Source organism: Haplochromis burtoni, unplaced genomic scaffold (assembly GCF_018398535.1).
Source record: "Haplochromis burtoni strain Fernald_Lab_line unplaced genomic scaffold, NCSU_Asbu1 Contig_931, whole genome shotgun sequence".
NCBI classification, from domain to species: Eukaryota; Metazoa; Chordata; class Actinopteri; order Cichliformes; family Cichlidae; genus Haplochromis; species Haplochromis burtoni.
In genome coordinates this window covers 53,576-61,964 of record NW_024583292.1, presented here as the reverse complement: position 1 = coordinate 61,964, position 8,389 = coordinate 53,576, and the positions used below count along the sequence as shown (strand labels likewise).

The 8,389-nt window shown below is 44.3% G+C and overlaps 1 pseudogene; it reads right to left on the bottom strand.

The window, feature by feature from the left end:
- Positions 1–4,373: 4,373 nt before the first annotated feature.
- On the bottom strand, positions 4,374–7,388 carry LOC121812919 (annotated as a pseudogene).
- Positions 7,389–8,389: the final 1,001 nt, after the last annotated feature.

Below are 8,389 nucleotides of genomic sequence, written 5' to 3'. Positions count from 1 at the left end.
CTTCAAATGTCTGCATCTCAGCTGTGATGAGGCTGGGGGTCATGGGAGGCCACCGTAGCAGCCTCTTCAACATCATGACATCATCATAAATGCTGCTGGACTGTCTGATGGGCTGACGGTGAAAAAGCCGTCGGGAAGGAAACAGAAGACATTTCAGAGGCTGCAGCAGATTTCTTTGATTCGGGGCCTTTTTCAGCTTTATTGGACAGAGCAGTGAAGATAAGTGACAGCAAAGCAGAGAGAAAGGGGGCGTGGCCCGGGTCAAAGCCAGGCCAGCTGCTCTCCACCTCGTGGTCACCTGCTCATCCTAGTGAGCTCCACCAGCAGCCCTTTCACACACTTTACACTGTCAAACACTGTGTGTGGACCTCAGCTAACAACAGGCTACATTTAAGTCTGGACTACATGCTTTTATATTGTTTTTATTCCATCAGCAGCTCAACATCATGAGCAGCTTTGACATAAAGACATCAAACTCAAGCTGACTTTAAGCTACTTTTAATACAGGGGCTCAAAAACAACAACATCTTTATTATATATCAGGACAGAAAGTCATTTCATCTCAAAGGGAAACAGCTTTATTTGGAATAACCAGCACTATCAACTGGTTTGGGATCTCCACCAGTTTCATGTCTTTACAGCTTCTCCAACAAAGTTCCTGTAAAATCAGCATGTTTGTCTTTATTGGTTTGATAGTGATTGATTATTCAGTCCCAATCTGCTGTCATCTAAAGAACAAAATGATGTTTCTATGAGTCAAAAAGCTCCAGATGTTGTCGGCTTCACAAAGAAAACAAAGAACTTAAACACAAAGTGTTTGGAGCCAAAATGTTCCCAAGCTGCTCTTTTTGAAATGGCAGAGGTACAGTGGTGTCTAACAGCACACTGTGGAAGGCAAACATGTTATTGTTGGATGAAACTTCATGAATCCTTTGTAGATTTGAGCTGTTGGAGCCTTTCTTTTCTCTTCAGGTGTACAGATGCTGAGGAGGCAAGGCAAGGCAAGCAAATTTATTTGTATAGCACAATTCAACAACAAGGTGATTCAAAGTGCTTTACAGAGACATTAGAAACAAAAACAAATAAAAAGCATGATTTAAAATTGATTAAAACAAGCAAACAAACAAACTAACTAAACACACACATTTCACACCTGTTCGCGCGATCTGAACCCTTATCGTAAGGGGAGCTACCAGTCCTTCTGTGGACGAGCTACTTTCTATTTTAAATTCCCTGAATTTAAAATACTCTCTAGACCCAGTCTAGACCCAGCTGGGGAGCTACCCAGAGCTCTAAACCCACTTAACAAACAAACAAACAAACAAAACAGTATATAAAATCAAAACAGATAAAATCAGAACAGTAGATAAAATCAGTAGTTAATGTAAGTTTTGAAATTTAAGCTTAACTAATTAACAAACAAACAAAACAGTATATAAAATCAAAACAGATAAAATCAGAGATAAAATCAGTAGTTAAATGTAAGTTTTGAAATTTAAGCTTAAAAGTGTGGATTTGGTGCTTTATTCAAATGCAGCTGAGAACAGGTGAGTCTTCAACCTGGATTTAAATAAACTGAGTGTTTCAGCTGATCTGAGGCTTTCTGGGAGTTTGTTCCAGATATAAGGAGCATAAAAGCTGAATGCAGCTTCTCCGTGTCTGGTTCTGACTCTGGGAACTGATAAAAGACCGGATCCAGATGACCTGAGGGATCTGGAAGGTTCATACTGGGTCAGGAGGTCACTGATGTATTTTGGTCCTAAACCATTCAGAGCTTTATAGACCAGCATCAGAACTTTAAAGTCTATCCTCTGACGGACAGGCAGCCAGTGTAAAGACCTCAGAGCTGGACTGATGTGGTCCACTTTTTTGGTCTTAGTGAGGACTCGAGCAGCAGAGTTCTGAATGAGCTGTAGTTGTCTGACTGATTTTTTAGGTAGACCTGTAAAGATGCTGTTACAGTAATCAAGCCTACTAAAGATGAATGCATGGACTAGTTTTTCCAGGTCTTGTTGAGACATCAGATCTTTTATCCTTGATATATTCTTGAGGTGATAGTAAGCTGACTTTGTTATTGTCTTAATGTGTTTTTCTAAGTTTAGGTCTGCATCCATCACTACACCCAAATTTCTCGCCTGGTTTGTGGTTTTTAGATGTATAGATTGAAGTTCTCTGGTGACCTGTAATCGTTTTTCTTTGGCGCCAAAGACTATTACCTCAGTTTTGTTTTTGTTTAGTTGGAGAAAATTGTGGCACAACCAGGCAGGTGAAGCAGGTGGAGCTGTTGTGATGCTGGCAGAGGGTGTGTCTTAGTAACTGTGTGAGGTAGAACTGGATCCAACATTGTGGATGTGTTGATGTTGGAGCCATTAAGAGTCTCTGGCCAGGTGAAAATAATTGTCTAGTTTGTGCGACTGTTGTTTGTAAATGAAGAATTGTCCCAACTACATGTGCTGCTGACCTTTGACCTTTTCTTTAGGTGCACAGAGGAGTCTGTGGAAACATCCAGAACTGAGGCAGTGCTACAGATGCTTCAAATAAAGTGGTGTATTATCCATGTTTTCTATGGATCACATCCAGTATCCTGATCTAACGAGCCCCCTTTGTGTGGATTTTAGAGCCTCTGACTTTTGCTGCGTCTCATTTCAAGCACAAGAGCAAGAAGTGGATGAAGAAATGGGGCGAGTGGGGTCAGTGTGGTGCACGTCAGCTGTGCTCACACATGCTTTCACAAAGAACATGTGTATTCATTGGCAGCATTAAGGTGCACTTTAGTCGTCATATCATCATCATCATCATCGTTTATTTGTATAGCACTTTACGAACACACCAGGCAGACCAAAGTGCTGAACAACACAGATCAAAACAACAACCAAATTAAAAATACCATAAAATCATTACATACAATAAAATAAATAAGAAGGTGTCAGTTTCCTACAGAGTTAAAAGCCAGGGAATAAAAATAGGTTTTCAATCTGGACTTAAAGACCTGCACTGATGACGCTTGTCTAATTTGGAGGGGAAGGTTATTCCAGAGCATCGGAGCCGCAATTGAAAAGGCACGGTCTCCTCTGCATTTCAGCCGCGACTTAGGGACCGACAGCAGCAGCTGCTCAGCTGAACGGAGCGAGCGAGGAGGAACATGTGGCTTCAGCAAATCAGATAAATAGACAGGAGCCAGACCATTTAAAGATTTAAAAACCAATAAAAGGACTTTAAAACGAATCCTAAATTCAATGGGAAGCCAATGCAAGGAAGCCAGAACCGGAGTGATGTGATCGAATTTCCTACTACCGGTTAAAAATCGCGCCGCCGCATTTTGCACTAACTGCAGGCGTGACAAGGTGCCCGACCCGACCCCTATTAAAAGGGAATTACAATAGTCCAGACGTGAGGTGATAAAAGCATGAATAAGAGTTTCCAAATTGGGTTTGGAAAGGAAAGGCTTAACCTTCGACAGGCGTCTGAGGTGATAAAAAGCTGATTTTACCACCCCACTTACATGACCTTCAAAAGTAAGCGCAGAATCAAGTTTAACACCAAGATTAGTGACTGAACTTTTCAGATGAGAGGTCAAATCACCAAAATCAACATCTGGAGAATCAGTAGAACGATGCGGGCCATATAAAATTGCTTCCGTTTTGCGACCATTAAAATTCAAAAAATTATTTGCCATCCATAATTTAATATCGCTAAGACAGTCAAGCAGTGATTGACATGGGGAGGTATCCAAATGACTAAAAGGTAAGTAAAGCTGACAGTCATCGGCATACAAATGAAATGACACTCCGTGTTTACGAAAAATCGCACCAAGGGGGAGTAAATACAGCGAGAAAAATAATGGCCCAAGGATAGATCCCTGGGGCACACCCCAAAGCAGAGGGGCCACAGAGGAAGCGGCCAGCCCCAGCTTGACACAAAAACTCCTTTCGGAAAGATATGATTTTATCCATGACAATGCCAGATCAGAAATTCCCACACAGTGATGTTATATTTCCACTGTAGTGTCAATACACTATTAGAGCTTATGCCGAGTCAGACTGCACACACAATAGTTTGTTTACAAGTGACTTCTTCTTTATTGGGATACACAGAAGTAACACACACACATAACTGGGCGTGGTGCCCCCTACTGGCGATGGCTTGCATAGCACACAATAATTCTTGGTTCATACATAACATCTCCTCCCCACTAAGCTATGCGACCGTGGCACCACCCGCAGAAACATTTCCCATAACCAAAGTAGCACCTTTTTTTTTTTTATTACAACATTCATGAAAACTGGAACTAATGTTGCTTTCTGTATGAATTTCTTTTTAGTTGAGAATAATGTCTCTGAACGCCGACATTCTCACTGAACTACTTAATACGCTCACCCATCACGATAACGAGCGGGTGGCTTGGTGACTCTCACTGGGTAACGTCTTACAGGCTCTGTAACCTGTGTACAGTCAGTCGGTGATGATTTAAGAGACTGGGGTGTTTCTGGAGGTACGGTGGTCCCCATAACTTGTTCAACAGTCTCTTCCTGCAGAGTTGTACAAGGGTGAAGCATGGTGTCACTACCACTCTGGGCTGGTGACATCTGAGAGCTTGTCGGAGGATCCACTGTGACCTGCTGAGATACTGACTCAGGTCGTGTCAGCATCTGATCCACATGACGTTTCCACACCCCTTGGGCTCCCACATTCACCTTGTATGACACTGGCCCAGTCTTCTCCAGTACGACACCGTGCGTCCACTTGTCCTCTCCCTTCCTATAATCGCGCACCAGGACAGGCTCGCCAACAGTGAACCGTCTGTCCCTGGAGTGTTGCTGTCGGCATTGTTGTTGCGCATCTTGTGACCGACGCACTGCTCCGGCCACACTGGGCTTCAAAAAATCCAGTCGAGAGCGCAGCTTGCGTCCAATGAACAATATAGCTGGCGTTTCTCTAGTTGTTGCATGGGGAGTGTTGCGATATGTCAAGAGGAACGTGTCAAGGCGTTGTTGCACAGGTGCTGTACCCCTGGAAGCTTTCAGTGCATGCTTGAATGTCTGCACAAAACGCTCAGCCAAACCATTAGTGGCAGGATGGTACGGCGCGGAGCGGATGTGTTTGACTCCATTAGCTTTCAGGAACACCCTGAATTCCTCAGAACAGAACTGCGGTCCGTTATCACTCACCAGGACGTGGGGAATGCCATGGCGACTAAAGAGACCCCGTAGCACTTGTATGGTTTTACCAGCTGTGGTGCTATCCATAATATGCACTTCAGGCCACTTGGAATGTGCATCTACCACCACCAGGTACATGTGACTTTCAAATGGACCCGCAAAATCCACATGGATCCGTTCCCACGGACAGGAAGGCCACAGCCAAGGGTGTAAAGGTGCTAACCCAGGCTCTTTTTGCATACGCTGACAAGAGTGGCAGGCTTTAGCTTGAAGCTCAATTTGAGAATCAATGCCAGGCCACCAAACATAGCTGCGAGCTAAGCTCTTCATCCTCACCATCCCTGGATGTGCAGTGTGGAGCTCTTTCAGGACATGAGAGCGCAGCTTAGGTGGCACAACCACCCTCAAGCCCCACATAAGGCATCCCTGCTGTATTGTGAGTTCATGTCTGCGCATCAGATAGGGTGACAGCTCTTGATCTGTGTCCTTTGTTGCTGGAAAACGTCCAGTTGTTACCATTTCCAGCACACGAGACAAAGTGACATCAGACAAAGTGTCACGTCTGATCTCGGCGACACTGACTGGTAATGTGTCCAGCTGAGATGCGTAGAATACCTCAACTGCTCCCTGTTTCTCTTTCTGTGCAAGGGGCAGAGGTAAACGTGACAGACCGTCAGCATTGGCGTGATGTGCCCCCTTCCGATACTGTAAGGTGTAATTATGTGCTGACAGAAGGAGCGCCCAACGCTGCATTCGCGCAGCTGCCATTGATGGTGTACCTTTTACTGGACTCAGAATTGAGGTCAGTGGGCGATGATCAGTGAGCAAGGTGAACTTGTTACCATGGAGATACTGGTGAAACTTGCGCACTCCAAAAACAATTGCCAACGCCTCCCTCTCGATCTGAGCATAGTTTCGTTCTGCTTTGCTGAGGGTTCGTGAAGCATAAGCAATTGGCCGTTCTTGGCCATCAGGCATGACATGTGAGAGCACGGCTCCAACGCCATATGGTGAAGCGTCACATGCCAAACGGAGAGGCAGTTCAGGATTGTAGTGGGTGAGTATTTTTGGTGAGGCCAGACGTTCTTTAGCTTTCTGGAAAGCTGACTCGCAGGCTGATGTCCACTGCCATTTCTTCTCTTTACTGAGTAGCTCATTCAGCGGCTTCAGGACTGTAGCTAAATCAGGTATGAAACGTCCATAATAGTTGAGCATTCCCAGAAAAGAACGTAACTGGCTGACATCAGCTGGTGCTGGAGCTTCCATAACGGCACGCACCTTTTCTGGTGATTTGTGTAACCCTGCCGCATCAATTATGTGGCCCAGGTATTCCACCGATTCTTGGAAAAACAGGCACTTCTCCTGTTTGAGACGCAGGCCATAGTCCTCCAGCCTGCCCAAAACTGCCTTAAGGGTTCTCAGGTGTGTCTGTTTATCTGGACCACTGACGAGGATGTCATCCAGATAACAATGGGTGTATGGTAGGCCGAGAAGCACTTGATCCATAGCCTTCTGAAACAATGCAGGTGAAGACGCCACTCCAAAAGGCAAGCGATTGAAACGGAACAGCCCTTTTTGTGTCGAAATAGTCACGCAGCTTCTTAGATTCTTCTTCTACTTCCATCTGTAGATAGACATTTACTAAGTCCAGCTTACTGAAGTGTTGACCTCCTTTTAGAGAAGCAAACAGGTCCTCGGTGTGTGGAAGTACTTATCCACGCAGAACTGTGGACTGAGAGCGACCTTGAAATCCCCACAGTGTCATTAGGCCATCCTTCTTGTTGCCAGGCACCAGGGGCGTGGCCCAGTCACTATGCTCTATGTGTGATCACCACAAGCTCAGTCAGGCATTTCAGTTCAGACTCCACTCAAGGTCAAAGAGCATAAGGTATGTTACGTGGTTGGCAGAATTTGGGTACAATTTTAGGCTTAATTGTCAATCTGGCTTTAATCCCTTTCATTGTGCCTAATGTCTTAGAGAAAACAACTGAGTGTCTCTTTAACGTAGCCTCAGCCACAGTTATCATTTTCTCTTTGTTCTTCGGCATGAATAATCTTTAAATCTTTCCAGTTCAGATAATTAACTCCCAACCACTCCCTACCAAACAGCGGTGGGGCATCCACCTTCACCACATGCAAGGGGAGCTTTGCAAATTGCTTGTTCAACTTGACTTGCACCTTGATGGCCCCTTCTGGTGCCAGTGGCTCCACAGTGTATATCTTCAGCATGATACCAGTGGGTTGCAGCGCCAACAGACTCAGCACACTTTTGTACTGTTCTCATGCAATCAAAGACACAGTAGCCCCTGTATCCAAAACCATCTCCATTTTCTTCCCGTTTACTACAGGCATCACTGAGATTTGTGAATATATCTATTTTCAAGACAAAGAATGCAGATTCAAATCACTATCAATGTCAGGTCTGATTCCTTCACATTATCTTTACACTTATTAACATTAACTTGCTGCAACATGATGAATTTCTCTCTTTTTGTCCTTCACTCTGTGTTAATTGAATTACCTTTCTGTTCAGAGTTTCCCTCTTTCTCTTTCCAGTTCCAATCTTGGCTGCTTCTGGCTCTAGTTTTATACATGGTCTTTGTACCAGAAGTCATCATCAGTATGATTCATTTTCATGCAGTGGTGGCATTTATTACCTTTTTGCGACAGCAAACGGTAAAAAAACCTTTCAGAGAACCACTTAACTGCTGAACCTCTGCCAACACAGCATAATCAAATGCTTTGAGAAACATGACATCCTTCTCAGTCAAAAGATGCTTTTGCACAGTTTCACACTTCAATCCACAAACAAATCTGTTCCATAGAGCATCTTCCAGATACTCGCCAAACTCACAATGTTCTGACAGTCTTTTCAATACTGCCACATACTGTTTCCTCTTCCCCCAGTTCCTCTTGTGGAACCAGAACCTTTCAGCTATGACTAGGGGCTTGAGAGCAAAATGACCTTGCAAAATACCCACAATATTGTCATACCGAATAGGCCTACAGGAATATGTAGACCACAGCCAATCAGAGAGGTCCAGCCCTTGAATATAACTGATTGGTTTAGACCACGATATTGGCATAATGTGTGTCTGTTGTTGACCACACCGAGACTTTCAGAGTTGTGGACACGTACTTGAACGGCTGGTTGCACTGGTGCTTTAGTCACATCACTGAGAAATTAGGTTGCATATGCTGTCAAATTGGTCGCACTCTAGAGCCCTGTA